Source organism: Malaya genurostris, chromosome 3 (genome assembly GCF_030247185.1).
Source record: "Malaya genurostris strain Urasoe2022 chromosome 3, Malgen_1.1, whole genome shotgun sequence".
Taxonomy (NCBI): Eukaryota; Metazoa; Arthropoda; class Insecta; order Diptera; family Culicidae; genus Malaya; species Malaya genurostris.
In genome coordinates this window covers 83,731,628-83,751,800 of record NC_080572.1, presented here as the reverse complement: position 1 = coordinate 83,751,800, position 20,173 = coordinate 83,731,628, and the positions used below count along the sequence as shown (strand labels likewise).

General features: G+C 35.6%; 1 protein-coding gene across 1 annotated transcript in view; it reads left to right on the top strand.

The window, feature by feature from the left end:
- Window positions 1-384: 384 nt before the first annotated feature.
- The window catches only part of LOC131435572 (sialin-like), a 41,761-nt gene continuing 21,972 nt past the window's right edge, over window positions 385-20,173 (top strand). The window contains exon 1 of the mRNA XM_058603599.1: window positions 385-596. The gene's annotated coding sequence lies outside the window, so the exon portion shown is untranslated. The remainder of the gene's footprint in view (window positions 597-20,173) is intronic.

Below are 20,173 nucleotides of genomic sequence, written 5' to 3'. Positions count from 1 at the left end.
CACATTTTCATCAATACTGAAAAACAAAATAGAAATCTATAGACCTGCTCTTCTAATATCGAAGGAGAATTGAATGATGACAGACTCTTCATCATAAAGGTGTTGACAACTTATATGTTCTAAAACAAATTCTAATGGATGTGACAGAACGACACTGACGCCTTCTTCTGTGATAAAACCTTCAATGGCTTTCTGATTGAAATCAATTGAATCGTCTTCTCGCAAAGTTCGCCAAACAATCATCCTGCAGTAAACGCAAACAGCAACCGTATGCGATGACCACCAGCGTCGCGGTGGTCGATGGGCAGCGGTGTTGCAGTTCGTCAGTCGGCAACAGATCGCAAACGCTCATTCGCACACGAGTTAGACCGTTCAGCTCACCGGTAGCCGATCGCAGTACGATCCGATCAACCAACGCGTGCGTACGCATTCGGTTTTGTTTTGCGGTTCCCGTAGTGCGAATCCTTATATGTTCCATGTGTAGTTCCAATGGTATTGGATCAGAATTTGAGTAGATCTCCGATAGGAACTAATTCGATGGCCACTGCAGGCGTCATATCATCACCAGTAGATTAGCTGTCACTATTGTGCTATAGGTATGAATGTTAAAATTCATTTAGACAATCAAACGATAGTAATAGTGAAGATATGAACTCAGCGTGTGAAAAACTTAGAAAATTTATTAACTGCGGGGAACAATCCGAGCGGCAGTTATCACAAATCTTTGCAATCATTCACCTTAGTGAACTGTAAACGATCGCTGTTTAGATGTTGTTGCTATAGTTATATGTTGACGTTGAGTTGAACTTGTAAAAAATTCTTGTATGAAAAGGCTCTGTTAAGCGGCGCGACAGCAGGTTTGATTAACCTGCTGTTCACGTAGAAAAAAAAAAGAGAAATGGAATAACGTGCACAACTTGACGCCTCCCGCGAGTTCAACTGCATTTGTTGTATCAATGAAGCAGGTTTGCTAGATCAACCAGAAGAGCTGGTTTGCACTGAGCTGGCTAGATCTAACTCACAGGACAAGGTCTGAAGATGCGATGGAATGTTTGAAACAGTCATTTGATGAATGTGCCGCGTCACGTATATCGTCCAAACAAGCCACAAAATTCGCTGAAACGAGTTTACTACCATCGGCAAGATCGTCAGTTGATCGCGCTTGTGTTGGTCGTTATTTTTTCTTGTTTTCAACTTATCGTTCGTTCAAATTCGCAGCGAATATTTTTACGTCAGTAACTTAAATTCTTCCCGAATTGGATACCCGTGAGATATATAGCAGTTAAAAAAATCAATGTTTTCTAGAATTTTTAGTCGAAAATTTTACCACCATTACTGTTATTCAATGTCTAATGAAGAGTCTTTTTTCGTTCATTGCAACCTTGCGGTCATTCGTCTCTCAAATCAGAAAATCTTTTTGATCTAATGTGCGGAGTTGGTAGCTTTGAATCGAACCCAGAACGGTTGCTTGAAAGTCATCCACTAACTCATAACGCTTGTTCCCACCCAAAATCTTAATCAACAGCAAAACATGAATGCAGTGATATTCTCAAAGCCTAAAAATTAGAGGGTTGTATTCAAGACACGACCGAGCACAATAACATTAAAAATGAAATGTTTCTAAGGTACACATAATAAATACGAAAAAAAAGATGATAATGATGATGATACACTAAACTAAAAATTTATTCAATTGACTAATTACAAACTTGCTCTAGTTTAAGCGCTGAGATTGTTAGCGAATGATAAAATTGAAAATTAGATTCTTTCTTGATAATTGATTCTATTCAATTTTAACTACTAATTTTTTTAACTAGAAGTCAATTATGATGAATTCAAAGTTACTCGAAAGCTCAATTTTAGATACAAACAACCTAAACATTTAAACCTGAACAAATAAAACTATTTTATTTTATGATAATAATTTTATAAACAGTTAATCGATCCAAGAGAAGATTTTATTTATTTTAACGAAAAATGTTGTACCAATACACTCAGTAATTGTGCAATTTTATTAATCCTTCTTCAAAATCGTCAATAATCTTCGGAAAGTGTCGGTAAATAATATGGCAACAATACGAGGAAGAAAACATGTGAAACAGTCCGCATAAAATATTTAGTTACATTGTTACATTGATTTTCGTTTTGGCATATTAGGAATATACGGAATGGATACGCAACAAATTCCGAAATTTTTTTGGAATCAACTTGATGTTATTAACACATTTGTCATAGTTACAACGCGTGTAGTCATCAGACGCTTATTGTTTTAAAGCAAATAATAATTAAACTGAAACTGGCGGTTAACCAAATTCTACGAGGGTTCCTATTCAAACTATACATGTAAAATCGCAGGTAAGCTTACCTTGAGTTTATCTTTGAAACTATACGATATTGCATCTAATTGTACTGTATATGTGAGCCTGTGGAACTCATTTATACTACTAAACCGAGGAGGCCGCTCTTAGATAAGTTTCAGAATTTTATTTTGAATCATTTGAAGCGTTTAATTCCTGGTGGGACAACAACTTGTTCAGTCACATTGTCACGTTTTGTTCGTATGGGAATTGAGATTTAAGTATGCAAACCGATCCGTTGACAAATTAAAACATTTTTGAGCTTACAATATTGAAGCTTTGGAATCATTCAAATTAGGAAAATCCATTAACAAATCATCGAGGAACAAGCGCTGCAAATTAGATCCGAAAAATCAATCGCCGATAATTCTAAATTGGCCTGATAGTTACCAGAGAACCAAAATAAAATACTCAATTCAAACCAATTTTTCAATGGGATGCAATTGAAATATTCAAATGTCGTTATCTCATAATAGGAATTTTTAATGGTAAAATCGACCAAAAATTTGCTAAATACATGGGATATTTCGAAAGAATCGGTAAACACGCTGATTCGGTTCTTCAATATCTAGATGATATATAAGATACTCAAGCGAACACGGTGTTGCGCAGACAACAGGAAATTTCACTAACGCATAATGCAAAAGCGACAATCCAGCAAGTGAACGCATATACAATTCAGTCATCAGCTCACTGGACGAGCTACTTGTTTCATTCACAGTCAAACATCATCTAGGCAAAGAAATATTGTGCAGCCTATATTTATAGATTTCTCTTCATACTACGCATAACGATGCGGTGTTTTTTATGCATGACGCAAAGCCTCCTATACCGAACAAGAAGTTGACGTCATTTTCTACAACAGGGATTGGTGGATGAAAACATAGGTCGATTCCAACCATTTTTTCAATAGTATGCTATTGAAATACTGAAACGACGTCGTCATACATGTTTAAGTTAAAAGTTTCCGAATCGATTGGTTGTTAAATTATATCAATCCATCAACAAATGACCGAGTTATTAACGTTCAAAATTATGACACAAAAAGGTTACGCGACTATTTTTGAAACTTTTAATTGACACCCGGCCCCATATAGTGAAGAGTAAGGCATTTTTAATGCCAAAAAAGATCACGCCAATAGAAAAACTCACCTACTAGAGAACTTAGAAATCAACAACAGAAAAGATTGCAATCGATCCCGGTCGTTTTGTTCCGATCTGAATAAAACTTTGTAAATGTCTTCAGTATGGCAAACCATCAATTTGGCACAAGTTCAGATATCGATGCGACTCAAGAATGATATTTAAAAAGTGTGTTTGCAGAGGCAGTTACAAAACATTCAAGCCTTCGATGAAAAATAGTTACTTAATCACCAGACCATGATTCTACAGCTTAAGAGTAATAAAATTGCTAATAGTTTTCCGAGAAATGGTGGTTCTCGAGATATTTTGATACGAAATTTAAAATTTGTATTTGTTAAATTTTACAGTTTAAACAAAATATAGGTAGTTATAAACACTGAAGTCTTTTTTTATGCGAGTTTACGTAACAGTGCTTTGATTGCGTAGGACATCCTTAAGAAAACGAAGTGGGTTCACTATTATATGCACTTCCGGCATCGGAACCCGAGAACCGGTACAATCAAAGTCGGTTCGTACGGCCACCAACTAACATGACATACAAACTCTACTAGTACGCACTCTAAATTACGATTTAAATGTTTGTTGCATCCGAAAATAGGCAGTTTCAAGTGACCCTAAGATTGGGAATAACGGTTATGGGTCCAGCGTAGAAAATTTTTTACGGTTTTTATTTCACCGGTTTAAGTGACGATGTACAATATTGAACACACTTTACCCTATAATTCCGGAACTGGAAGTCGGATCCGGATGAAATTCAGGAATTCCGTATGGGATCGGAAGACCTTTCATTTGAATCTAAGTTTGTGGAAATCGGTCAAACCATCGCTGAGAAAAGTGAGTGAGATCCATTTTGGTATATATGACCACTATTTCCGGTACTTCCGAAACCGGATACCAGGAACCAGGATAGCCGGAATCGGTCTGTTTAGTTGCATACTGATAATGACTATCGATTTGTGTAGTTTTGATACCAGTTTAGAAAATTTTTTACGTGTTTTGTTTCGCCGGTTTAAGTGACGGTGTACAATATGCAACACACTTTACTCTATAACGCCGGAACCGGAAGTCGGATCCGGATGAAATTCAGGAATTCCGTTTGGGACCACGAGACCTTTCATTTGAATCTAAGTTTGTCAAAATCGGTTCAGCCATCTCCGTGAAAACCTAGTGAGATTATTTGACACATACACACACACATACACACATGCACACACACACATACACACATATACGCGCACACACACACACACACACACACACACACACACACACACACACACACACACACACACACACACACACACACACACACACACACACACACACACACACACACACACACACACACACACACACACACACACACACACACACACACACACACACACACACACACACACACACACACACACACACACACACACACACACACACACACACACACACACACACACACACACACACACACACACACACACACACACACACACACACACACACACACACACACACACACACACACACACACACACACACACACACACACACACACACACACACACACACACACACACACACACACACACACACACACACACACACACACACACACACACACACACACACACACACACACACACACACACACACACACACACACACACACACACACACACACACACACACACACACACACACACACACACAGACAGACAGACATTGCTCAGCTCGATGAACTGAGTCGAATGGTATATGACACTTGGCCCTCCGGGCCAATTTTCACTAGTCGGTTTTTCAAGTGATAACCTTTCTATATGAGTATGAGAAAGGCAAAACGTTGAATGCTTACTCAAAAATTCAAAAATGAACCGGAAACATTAAAGTAAAAAACAACCAACGTCTCCTTTTTTTTCCTAAAAATTATTTCATTTTAGGCTCAAACCTAAAATTCATATTTGATGTTAATTTGGTCAGTGCAAATTGAACAATTAAGAAATTACAGCTGAAATAACGTTAGGTTCCGGATAAAAAAAAAGTTATTTAAACAATAGAATATGTTTTTACAGACCAACAGCAATAAATTTGCTCATACTTACCTTCTTCTTAGAAACAAGAACTCATCCGTGTTGGGCGAAAAAGAGCAAATGTCTACTACCTGTTGTTTATAATGAACCGACAAAGGACTGATAGTTCTCCTCACCTATAGAGACTAATCAATATTTTTCATTGCAATTGACTCGTTAAGTAGCTTAAATGAGATTTACAACAAAGGAGCGAAATCGTGTGTATGGGCGAAAAGAACAACACACGGAAAGAGATCCGTTACCGCTGCCATGATCAGAAAATCATGAAAATAATCATTTGAACTTCTCATGAAACCATGAACAATAAGTCTTCTCCCATGAAAATAAATCATGGTCCGAACATGCGTTACATGAAGAATGTATTTCTTTCAAACCTCGTAACTCCAATTTTCTACCCGGATATCACTTTGAATCCTCTGCCTCAAGTGATGTGATGGATTGTTTGAAAGATTAATGACAAGCAAAAAGCAGACATCGAAAAGCGAAAATTACAGAAAATGTTTATTTGATTCTGAGGCATATTCATTGCACAATTATATGTCTTTTTACCAACCGGTTGACAGAGAATTGACAACATAATGAAAATGAACCAAAAATTGACATAATGAAAGACTAAGCACGGCTACGCTTTTCATTTCTATGAATATATCTGAATGTGCTCTTACATATTTGATCCGACTGTTGTTGTTCGAATAATGTTCCGAGAGCTAGCGAAAAATAAATTCGACTGTGAATTTGGAACACCATCTAACGAAAATCAGTTTTTTTTTCTGTTTTACCACTTCAATTTATTTGGTTGATTGATATAACAACACAAGCTGTATTGATTCACCTAAACATTTTAAATAAGAGATTTTTGATTCACACGTGTTTTTTCATGCAGTTCGTATTCTGAAACACAAAATTAAAACTGGAGCAATGAACGCATTTTGATCCATTTAGATAACTCGTTCTGCTCACACCTTTGAAGGGGTATTTTTATCACTCCATTCCATTGAATTCATATTTGAAATCTTCATATTTTAAAACATAACGCCTGAATTTATGTTGCAAAGATTACCATCGTTGCAGAAACACGCCTGAAGTTATACCTAACAACGTCAAGTGCGTTTCGCTTAAAATTTAACTGAAATCAGTTCAAATGGATCATGATCCGAGAACTTTCAATCATGGTGTATTATCATAACATGAAAATATACTAGATTCCCCAAATCATGACTCGATTTGCTCATTTCTATTTCTAGAATCGGAATTTCGCCCGTGCAGTGTAACAATGCATTATCCGTTTATTTGATCGAAAATTTGTGTCAAATTTGGTTTATTTGGACATAAATAGAAATAAAAACAATACATATCAAAGAACCTTCGATGAAAAAATAATCACTGTCATAAATGACGAATTTTCGCTTCATAGGAACTTAGATAATTGTAGCGGGGCTATCATTATTTAATTTTGTTTGCTCTTCTTTTAACAAAATTGTATGCAGTTTTTTGTACCGCAAAATACAATGATTGAGTAGTTGCACTATTTATGTACCATTTAATTCCACTATTTCACTGTCACGTTATTACACTTTCACAGAGTCACTATACTTTAATGAAGCATAACAAACGTTACAATACAGATACGCGTATTTCGGAATGTTATTTACATCCTTCTTCAGTGTATCGGTTTTATAAGTTAAGAAACTTATCGCGTATCTGTATTATAACGTTTGTTATGCTTCATTAAAGTATAGTGACTTTGTGAAACTGTAATAACGTGACAGTGAAATAGTGGAATTAAATGGTACATAAATAGTGCAACTATTGAATAAATTCCGCTAACAGCTCCAGGTGAAAAATAATGACAATGATTGAGATCATTTTTTAAAAAAATTGCACGTTGAATATTGGAATCAAATTTTAAAAAATGTTCCCCCAATTGGTCCGCCAGATCCAAGCCTTCCTTTATTGTCGTCGCACTTAGTGTTGGGCCGTCATCAATCACTGGGTCAATCGGAACGTTGACACTTTCAATCAAATCGTCGTTTCCTATAACAGAGTCTGTTAATAATTCGTCGATATCATTTCGTGACAAATCTTCGAATCCCTCGCCACCCAATGCGTGAGCCATTAGCAACATCTCTCCTACTGCAACATTTGGTTGTGGTTTTGAAGAAATTACACATTCGGGCCAAAGTAGACATGCATAAAGGGTTGTTTTTCTCATTTCAGTTAAAGCTGTACCAATAGAATTCGAGCACTCCTTAATGGTAAACTTTTTCCAAGCTTCAGGAATAGAAGCAGATTCCTTTTTATCAATCTGCTCTAAAATAAATCTAAATGATTGGTTTATATAATATTTTTTGAATGTAGCAATAAATCCCTGGTCATGGGTTTGAAAATATGAAGTCGTATTTGGGGGTAAAAACAGCACTTTAACATTTTTGTGTTCCAATTCGCAATGACCTGGAGCGTTGTCGATGAAAAGTAGTACTTTAAAAACCATTCCTTTTCCTTGCAAATAGTCTTTGACCTCCGGTACGAAATACTCATGAAAACAACGTTGAAACATTTCTTTGGACATCCACGCTTATCTATTAGACATCCAATGCACCGGAAGCTCTTCTGGTTTAAAATTCTTGATTGCACGTGGTCTCATAGCCATATGGATTAAAAGAGGCTTTAACAAGCAATCCCCAGATGCATTGCTACATAACATCACAGTAATACGGTCTTTTGCTGTTTTGAATCCACCAGCGATTTGATCAGACTTGGCTATGTAAGTTCTGCAGGGCATTCTTTTCCAAAAAAGCCCGGTCTCGTCAGCGTTAAAAACCTGATCGGCACTATAGGATCCATCATTAATGATCTGAATAAAAGTTTCTTTGAACTGATGTGCTGTTGTAGTATCTGCAGATGATATTTATCCTTTTATTTTTACATTGCGGATTGAGTTCTTGTGTAGAAACTTGTAGAACCACCCCTTACTTGCAGTGAAACTTCGGATTGGATATGGTGCAGATGACTCATCCTTCAACAGTAGGCCATATAACTGCATGGCTTTGTTTTTTAATTAGTTCCTCATCATGGGGTACACCCTTCTGTGCGTGATCTTCGATCCACAAGAGCAAGGCTTTTTCCCATTTTTCCCATGGAAGGATCTCGTAGATATGATGTTATCTTTGCAGTACCAGCACATCCATCTTTAACAGCTTTCGTTATTTTATCTTCATTTTTTTAATAGTTCTTATAGTTGACTCATTTAAGTGGAAAGTTCTTCTGACAGAAGATATACTTTGGCCACCCGCAAGACACTGCCAAATTTATATTTTCGTTTCTAATTTTATTGACTTTCTTTGTCTCGAAGTTTTCGGCGCTTTAAAATTATTCATATCCGATTCCAGAAAATAGATTATTTAAATTGCCTATGTACACTGAAAAATCAAAAACACACTTAAAGTAATCAAAATTGTATGAGCTGAAAAATATCAACAATTTGAAAACGGGCAACACGGAGTTGTCACTAAAGAATCGGAAAACCTCAAGGCTTTCCCAAAACAAATATGCCAGAAACCATTACTCTGTGAAAATTTCAGAATTATTCATTGACTTTAGCGGTCGGGAAAGTCTTTTTTCTGAAGGAAGAATTGCATAACTGAAAACGCCGTCTTTCAACTTGTTCATTGAATATCTCGCCTTCAAAAGCATGGATCAAAAATCTATTCTGACGATGTCTAGATAATTTAATTTAGATGCGATCAGTGCATAAAACATATATGCTGTCGCGATAAAAATGAAGTGAAAGACGCGATTCATCCGTGTTCTGTCAAAAACAGTGTTGCCAAAAAGACACCAGTAAAAAAATCACTCTGTATATGACCTTTTTCATTGAATGTAGATGTTTTCTTTTACCTTGGACGAGTCAAAACAATTGTGTAAAATTCGTTGAATTATTTGAATTAACCATATTATAGTTCAAAATAACTGAGTTATGGAATAAAGGAAAACTTTTTTTACTTAAAACATCCAAAGTCCGATTTTACCTCTCTAACTCTAAAATTTTCGGTGTGTTACACGACTTACTCATCCTAGAATCGATGCATGATTTTTTATTTGATGTTAACTAGAACAACTAAATAAGGGCGTGATAAATGTGCCAGCTTCGTTAAAGGTTAGTTTGACTAGAAACTTCCGAGTCAATATAGGTATTAGGAACGCCGTAGATTCTTTTCTGTTTTGCTTGCATATTATTAAGCAAACAGAGAAAATGTAAACGATGTAAACGTCGATGTGTATTGATCAATAGGTTAAATTCATCATCGATTCATTTGAATACAAATGATAAGAATGGACGACTTATAACTGTTCCCTGTAAATCCCGGCAATTGTAATTAATTGATTAAGAATTCGACAGTTGCAAGCATGAGATGCACAATGTGACTGTGAGAGATTATAATCACATGCAGCCATGTAACTCCAAGTAGGCCAGTGCTTTTAACAACATAGTATTGTTTATAAACTATATGAAGCTTGTACTTAGTCAACTTTTTTTAGATCAAATTTTAGGCTATATTTATAATGAGATGTGAATTCCATTGAAACTGTGAAACATATTTTGTTCAAGTAGACCAAACCCAAGAAGTTAAACATTGTTCTTGTATTGTATTTCTTAACTCTCCTCGAAACGTCACGGCAATTGGAAAATCGTACTTTGATTGTATGATGAACTACAAGTTTCTAGTTTGAAATATTCCACAGCACCAATCAGATATGAAATTGCATATTGTACAGTCAGGTTAAAATAACGATTTGGAACATAACCCTTTCAGGTTTTTCACAAGCGGTTTTACGAATGATTTTCACTTTCATTACAAACTCATTCCCAATTTGCTCGATTTCGTTGTTGGATAATTGATCACATTGCCCTCATCAGAAACCATTCCGATTGTTCCACTCAACTAGAGTTTTTAACGTAACCTGACGGGTTGCTAGTCATTCATAACAAACACCCTGCATGATATTTACTAAGTTATCAGCACTCGTTTCCCAACGACTTTTCAAACATGCGGTAAGACTATAGCATTCAACAGTGACAACAATTTGACTTGCAGCCCTTTGCACTTTGCATCATGCTGGTAATGGTTTTTTTAACAGTCATTCTATTGGTATTTATGTTATGCAAAATCGACATGTCGAGACGATCAAAATTTTATTTCCGAATTTTTTTTGATTTATTGTGCTACATAATGCTAAATCATTAAATCATGGTATCATTACATGAAATATCGGTAATACACCTTCGCTATTCCAATATTGCAACAAATAAAATTATTGAAATTTGCACTGCATGTGAGGAGTTGATATTTTTTCACATTTTACTTTTACGTACTGTGTGTAAAATTAGCCTGTCAGGCTACCGAACACTTGTAGGTGGAAAGCATAAACCCTTGTTTTTCAATATCCTCAAATAAACGGTTACAATTTTTATGTTGCTTACGAACATGAAAGCCACAAAATAATCGTGTTTTGTTTCTAATAGTTCGCAACATAAGGTAATAGTGCGCATTTGTACACAATTATTCGCACAGTGAATTTTCCATAGTACTCGAATACTCGAATTTTCCGAAATTATTCGATGATAACTTCGTTTGGGTCGAGAAGCAGTTATGAAACCAAACAAAAACTTCAACTTTCTTTGCGTTTCGCCTTCGGCTCGTCAGTGCTTAAAGCAGTTCAAATTGAACTGTCATCTCGTGCCTAGCAGTTCAACTTAAACCGCTAAGCAGACGCAAAGTTTGCACTATTTATGCAACCCTTAAATAATATAACACAGGTGTTATATTATTTCTGACGTCTCAGGCGTAAACGAATGACGACTGGCTACTGGTCGCCGCAGAGTTTGAACATTTAGGGGTTTTTTGTTTTGTGCAAAAAAGCACATATTTTGTTTCAACTTTCTTTGTTTCTGCTAGGCACGAGATGGCAGTTCAATTTGAACTACTTTAAGCACTGACGAGTCGAAGGCGAAACGCAAAGAAAGTTGAAACAAAATATGTGCTTTTTTGCACAAAACAAAAAACCCCTAAATGTTCAAACTCTGCGGCGACCAGTAGCCAGTCGTCATTCGTTTACGCCTGAGACGTCAGAAATAATATAACACCTGTGTTATATTATTTAAGGGTTGCATAAATAGTGCAAACTTTGCGTCTGCTTAGCGGTTTAAGTTGAACTGCTAGGCACGAGATGGCAGTTCAATTTGAACTGCTTTAAGCACTGACGAGCCGAAGGCGAAACGCAAAGAAAGTTGAAACAAAATATGTGCTTTTTTGCACAAAACAAAAAACCCCTAAATGTTCAAACAAAAACCTGTTTTAATCCACCTAGTGGTGTAATGATGCCTTTCTCATTTTCACATTTTCCTGTATATTACAGCAGAAATTCCCCGCAATACTGCAATCTGAAAAGTTCAGAAAATAGTTTTGAAGATTTCTGTTTCATAATACTACTACACTACTACTACTGGTACACTAAATTTGAATTTAAGTTAGTGAAAATCTATTCAATCATATGTGAGAAAGTGAAGTGAGCTTCATTTTATCATATTTGATTATTATTGCCGGTACTTCTGGAACCGAAAGCTGGATATCGGCATAGCGACATTCGGTTCATTCAACCATACCCTAACACGAACTACAAATTTATTTACGGTTCTCTATGACGATATGAATGTGAGAAAAAAATTTACCGGTTGTCGGACTTGGATAAAATTTAGCAAATCATTTATTGGACTATCAATGGTTTATTTGGTTTCAGAGTCTCATGGTCTGCAAAGTAGAGAAAATCACAAGCCAATATAAAAAGGTAGCTTATGAACAAAGTATTCTTGAAATTGACGCTTTCATACTGAGCACCCTATCTACGAAACCAGGGGTTTGATCCAAATAAAAATTAGGATATTCTTATGACATCTTAAGAACTTTCATTTCCAAGAAAAGTGAGTGACATTATTTTCACATTTTTTGTGCATATCACCCTGTAATTCCGGAAGCGGAAGTCGGATCTAAATGATATTCAGGAACTTTGTATGGGACTACGAGACCTTTCATTTGAATCTAAGTTTGTGAAAATCGATTCAGCCATCTCCGAGAAAAGTGAGTGACATTATTTTCACATTTTTGTTGCCTTACTAGCTGAATTACCCGGCGTTGCTCGGAAATGTTTCGTGAAGGGAAATTCTCGAAGTTGTCCTGCTTAGTGAAATACTCTGACTGTAGTGAAACATAACTTAGACGGAAACCCGATTGAACAATACTCCGTTCATGATCAGATTGCGAATGATCAGTGTCCCATCTCAGATCTCACAATAATCATAATTTTCATGGTATTCTCGACAAATTGGGTTAGTTTTATATTTGAACCCTGATAATGATTATTTTGTGAAAAAAGGCTATTTAACATCATAACTACATTCGTACTATAGAATAACGTTTTTATATAATTTATTTTATTTATAATTTATTTTTCCATCACCTTGAGTCGACAGTTTTCTCAAATTACATAAAAAATGCACATTGATTGTATGATTTCGTCAATTCAGATCAAAGTTGAGAATACTTATTCCCCCTCCCTCTTGTGAATATTTTTGTGAACCTCACTTAGTTGCTACAAATATACTGTACTCGTAAAGAAGTAACAATTTTTCGTAAAACCCGATCAATTTTCCCTTACACTTTCCATGTTCGGGGCACTTATTCCACTCTCTCACCCTCAAAATAATCTTATAATCTATTTTGATTTAACTTCCTTTTTGTCAGTGAACTTACTACGGATCTCCTTCATGATTACCCTGAGTAGTATAGAAAGTATCTGAGCTTTTCAAAATATATCGACATGACCTTTGGTACATGTGCCAAACTTGGTGACGATTTGTTAATTTGTTTCGTAGCTATGCTGAGACTTAAATACACTCGCGTTCATAGCCAGATAAAGATTATTTTCCCTTAGTTCTTTGAATTTCCCGGCAAAATGGAACCAGATCCTTTGAAATTATTTAAATAAAATTGCGTTGCACTCGAATTAACAAAATGTCCTAATGATCATCTCTGAAGTGCAAGAAGTATCTGACCAAATTTGATAGCAATCCGTTCAGTAGTTCCAGAGTTATGCCGTTACAAACATTTCAACCCCTTTTTAGAGGGACGTACTACATCCTCTCCATACGAATACCCTTATAATCATATCTAAGTTGCGCAAAAAGTATCTATGGTCTTCAAAAAGTATCGATTCTCGTCAAATTAAATAAATTTTTTCATGACCCCTGTTAAGGATACTTACTACGCTCCCTCCCCATAAAAATACCCTTACAGCAAAAACCTTCTATGCCAAGTGTGATAGCAATCCGTTCAGTAGTTTCTGAGTTATGCCGTTACATCCCCCTTTTTAAAGGCACTTGCTACATCCACCCCCATATATATCATTTCTAAGGTATGGAAAATGAAGAGAAAGAAATAACTGTGGCAAATTTTATAGCAATTCGTGCAATAGTTCCGGAGTTATGCCGTTACAAACATTACACTCCTTTTTTAGAGGCACTTACTACACTCTCTCCCCACAGAATATCCTTATAATCATATCTAAGTTGTGCAAAAAGTGTCTACGGTCTTCAAAAAGTACCGATTATCGTCAAATTAGATAAATTTTGTATGACTACCTTTGTTATGGACACTCGCTACGCTCCCTCCCCCATGGAAATATTCTTATAACCATCTCTGAAGAGCAAGAAGCACATGTGCCAGGATTGATAGGAATCCGTTAAGTAGTTTCGAAGTTATGCCATTACAAACATTATACCCCCCTTTTTTAAGGTACTTGCTGCATCCATCCCCTAATAAATCATTTCTATGGAATGCAAAATGTTTCTAAGATCTTCAAAATATATGGATTTTCGTCAAGTTATATGTATTTTTTCCTGACCCCTCTTTGTTAATGACACTTGCTACGCACCCTCCTCTATTAAAATACGCTTATGACCATCTCTGAAGAGTAAGAATTACATGCACCAAGTTTGATTTCGGAGTTATGCCGTTACAAACATTACACCCCCTTTCTAAAGGCACTTGCTACTTCCACACCCCATTTAATAATATCTAATATTTGCAAAATGTTTCTACGGTCTTGAAAAAGTATCGATTCTCGTCAAATTAGACAAATTTTTGCATGACCCCCCCTGTTATGAACACTTCGCTCCCTCCCCTGTCAAAATATCCTTATGACCTTTTCAGAAGAGCAAGAAGTATCTGTGCCAAGTTTGGTGGCAATCCGTTCAGTAGTTTGGAACGTATGCCGTTTCAAACATTACACCCCTCTTTTTAAAAGCACTTGCTACATCCATCCCCGTATAGTCATATCTTAGGTATGCAAAATGTTTCTATGGTCTTTAGAACGTATCGATTTTTGTCAGGTTATATGAATTTTTCCATGAGCCCCCCTTGTTCATGACACTTGCTACGCTCCCTCCCCTATAATAATACTCCTTAAACCATCTCTGAAATGCAAGAAGTACCTGTGCCAAGTTTGGTTGCAATCCGTTCAGTAGTACCAAAGTTATGGCGTTACAAACATACAAACTATAATTATATATATATATATATATATATATATATATATATATATATATATATATATATATATATATATATATATATATATATATATATATATATATATATATATATATATATATATATATATATATATATATATATATAACACATGGATCAATAAGTCCCGAGACTAAAGCAGAGATGGCGCTCGTAGTAAACTACGTCTTTCTACAGTACTAACCTTTGCTTGAAACGGGTCAAAATTTTAAGTCGATCCGACCAGAAACAGCTGAGTTATCTAGATTGGAGTAAAGTCGTTTTGTAGTTTGTTTAAAAAATGGAAAAACCGTTCGAGTTTTGATAAAACATTTTTTGAATGGGTAAAAACACCGTGCAAGCAAGTTTGTGAAAATCGATTCAGCCTTCTCCGAGAAAAGTTAGTGACATTATTTTCACATTTCTGTCACACACACATACACACGCATACACACTGAATCGAATGGTATATGCCCTTCGGGCCTCGGTTCAAAAGTTGGTTTTTTAAGTGATTGTATAGCCTTTCTATATGAGAAAGGCAAAACGTGGTTTTATTAGAAATAAATATAAAGCATATTTTCTAATGCCAGATTTTACATTTACGTCTGTCGTATTGGTATATAATAATTAGGGAATTTTAAATGTAGTCGAATAAAGTTAATTGGATAAAATCTCAATATTTATTGTAAGTAAATAGTGGTAAACATTAACAGGAGCTCACAATGAGATGCGCACTATTACCCACCTTTCCCCTATATCTGTTATCTATTATGAGTTAAGTTCATTTGTCCGTGCATCACATAACCACGTGGATCTTTTTTTTAATGGTTCGCATAATGCATAATACCTAATTTATAACACGAAATGAAATTATCTTATGCAACTCTTCCAGTTATTCGTGAAATAGCTGCAAATAGTACGAATTCTTGTATTTAGCTTAAGAATTGAAAAATTTAAAAATCTATAAAGTCAATCACAATTCTCAACAATCAATCATTACTACTAAAATGGCTACTGAATTCAAGTCGTATGCTTCATATATAAACAATTTGAAAGTAGAAGGTATATTATTCAGAACCGGTGGGCGATTAGGTTGAAGCGTAATAAATGCGTTTCGCTCATGCATAATTAATATAATTAATCAAGGTCATTGCTCAATAAATAAATCTCATTCTACCTATTGTCAACGCTTATCGCTTCTGACACAATCCTACTAACAAAAAGAACTAGCATAACTTTGCAATTAATACACATACTGATCTCCAGAATTCAGTTGTCATTGTAGACATTACATTTCACCAATTGATGTCGAACGTAACCGACACCAAACGTACGTCTAGATGTAAGATGGAGTTCGGACGCTGCAAATCCAACCTACCACTGCGCTGTCGCCATCACATCTCATGGGGTAATTAAAATAGCGTGTGAAAAAACGTAACTGTGTTAAGACAATAATTACCTCTCATTAACCACTAAACACTGTCCGGTTAGAACTAAGCAAATCATCACCATGTTTGAATGGTTTATCACGGAACCTTTCTAGTGGCAGTGTAGGTTTGCCAGACACCTTTCAAATTAAAAATAATACGGAAATTAAAATTTTTTAAATGAAGATAAATTATCGGGCATGTTTTTCTAACCGCACTTTTTAACTACAGTAAATCCTCACATCGATATAAACTTGTTATTTTTTCCATTTTTTTTTTTTGAGAAAATATGAATGAAAGCGGTGTGCTAGCGAGAGATTTACTTAATACGTACATTTGTCTTCCATGCAGTCTATCTGAGTTCGGTTCTTATTTTACGCACATACGTTTAAAGCACATATGTTAAGGCTACAAATTATACGGCTCGTGTATGCAACATATCCAAATACCTAGAATTACCTTTTACTATTTAGCGCTCAACTAGCTAACGTTTTCAGATTGTACAATAACCAAAACAAGCATAATTATCATAAGCGCTGTGATGACGGCGATAGTACATCAATTCGCCATCACAGAGCTTATGAATAATATGATATGATTATTGGCTCCAGTGGAAGTGTGAAGCCTGAATTGATCATCAGATAGCAATTCTTCTATCACTGCCAGATCAAACAACTTAGGCTCGTTCGAAAGCCATTATTGATGTAAATAGACAAAGTAGACCCTTCCCGCTTCCAAGATATGATCGAATATATATTATATATATCAATATGGATCACTTTAACAAATTCAATACAAATCGATTAAGACATCACAGTAACACCATCTCGTGACGGAAAAGGTTATTGGTTCAGTCATGTTTAATAGTTTACGTTTAGCGTGCACCCAGAAGAGAAATGTCAAAAATAATTGCGCATGATGCCCACATAGAGGTGTGAACATTTTAATATTTAAATGTGTTTTTTCTGACGAAAGTAAATATCACCTATAAATAATGTAGAATTATGCTCTTTTAGACCTATCGTCTTCACTTTCAATAGTTTTTGAAGTAGTATTTAACTTTGCGCATGAATGTTATGAATAGTGCTGAATAGCAGAGATGGCATTTCACCAGAGTGATACACGCTGGAGTCAGATTCTTGTCAACACCGAGGTTGCAAAAAACGAAGCACCGCACAAAGAGGAAAGCGCACTTCTTCTCAGTGTCGAATAGACAGCATTTGAGTGTGTGCTGGTGGTTGAAGCAGCTGGCGCGAGTGAAACACATTCTCTTCGCATGAATCGCTCACACGCGCTCTCGTCTAAATACACCCAAGTGACCACTGGCGCGTGATGGTGAGCGAACACTTCTGTGAACTTCAATTAATAGAGAGTAGATCTGGCTTTGCTATGAAAAATTTGCAAGGAAAACCGAAAATTTTACGATAAATTGTTTTATTTTGCTGATTTTGCGTGTCCACGCTTCTTCTACGCAAACCATACAGCAGAGTGCTCACCGGCGTGTACACCTCTGTAAAAGTATCTGCATCCACCTCAGAGAATTTATTAGCTAATACTCTAGCACTTTGGTGCGATTCAGTGGAAGAGGTAAAAGGAAATAAACAAACGCACTCATGATGCGTGCACACTTTATACAACAGTGGTGTATAAATGTGAAAGAGAAGAGCTCTCGTTGAAGTTGTCAGTGCGAGGGGAGAAATTTTGCTTGCTCTTCGTCACACAGAGGAGATAAACATCTCTGCTGAATAGACGAAACATATAGGCTGTAAAGACAATGTTTGGCAGATCACTTCTGATATATAGAACAAAATTAAAATAAAATGAACGGTGTATTACTTGTTACTTTGATTACGATATTTTATTCATTGCGTTCATGACATTCAATCTTTCCTCTCAGGGAAAGTTAGAATGTAAAAGAAAATGGTCATTTCTATAAATTGTCTATAATCAAAAGTGTATGTACAAAGCGGTCTGTCCCTTGCTATGAACTATTATGCGAATAGTTTAAACTTTGAAGAAAGTTTGTTTAGTACTGAAAAAATGTTAATAAATAGTATGATAAGTGCAATGCAGTAAGCAAAAGAACAAATAATACTTATCACTTTTACTGCAATTGATAGCTCTCGTTGAGGCGAATTACGGTTTATTCATATACTAAATTGTTTTTTTAAGCATTTATTTATTTATTTATTAAACAACTTAATATTGTATATTTCTATCACCGTAACCGTAATTTTTCAAATCAAGAAATTGTAGTACATAATTCGGAAATGTTGGTAAAATTCTGAAATAACATTTAGATTGATTTGTTTAGTTCTGCGTGCACATTTCACACATATTTATATAAATAGGGAGTTTAAAAAACAAAATGTTCTCATCCGAATTAGTATCAGATTGCGATTCTAAACCGTATTTACAGCTTTTTTTTTCATGCAGTGTATATCGAGATATATTCCATATATTTGAAGTTGTTTGGATCAGTGTACTGATTTGGAAAACTGTCATATGTGCATTTAAAAATTTGTGGTGTATTAGTAGCCTTTTTTGCCACCGCACTTTACTGTGATGTCCCTCGTGAATCGCAAGAGTGTTTCATATTGATATATAGTATATTTGATATGATCATAGGAGTAACGAAACCGACAATACTCATGTATTGCCTTTCTCATATAGAAATAACCAATCACTTGAAAGTGTCATATACCATTCGACTCAGTTCATCGAGCTAAGCAATATCTGTGCGTATGTGTATGTGTGTCAAATAATCTCACTAGGTTTTCTCGGAGATGGCTGAATCGATTTTGACCAACTTTCAAAAACAAATAAAAGGTCTTACGGTCCCATACGTAATTCCAGAATTTCATCCAGATCCGACTTCCGGTTCCGGAGTTATAGGGTAAAGTTGATTAAATATTGCACATCATCACTTAAACCGGCGAAACAAAACACGCAATAAATTATCAAAACTGGTCTCAAAACTACTCAAATCGATATTTATATAAATAGGGAGTTTAAAAAACAAAATGTTCTCATCCGAATTAGTATCAGATTGCGATTCTAAACCGTATTTACAGCTTATTTTTTCATGCAGTGTATATCGAGATATATTCCATATATTTGAAGTTTTTTGGATCAGTGTACTGATTTGGAAAACTGTCATATGTGCATTTAAAAATTTGTGGTGTATTAGTAGCCTTTTTTGCCACCGCACTTTACTGTGATGTCCCTCGTGAATCGCAAGAGTGTTTCATATTGATATATAGTATATTTGATATGATCATAGGAGTAACGAAACCGACAATACTCATGTATTGCCTTTCTCATATAGAAATAACCAATCACTTGAAAGTGTCATATACCATTCGAGCTAAGCAATATCTGTGCGTATGTGTATGTGTGTCAAATAATCTCACTAGGTTTTCTCGGAGATGGCTGAATCGATTTTGACCAACTTTCAAAAACAAATAAAAGGTCTTACGGTCCCATACGTAATTCCAGAATTTCATCCAGATCCGACTTCCGGTTCCGGAGTTATAGGG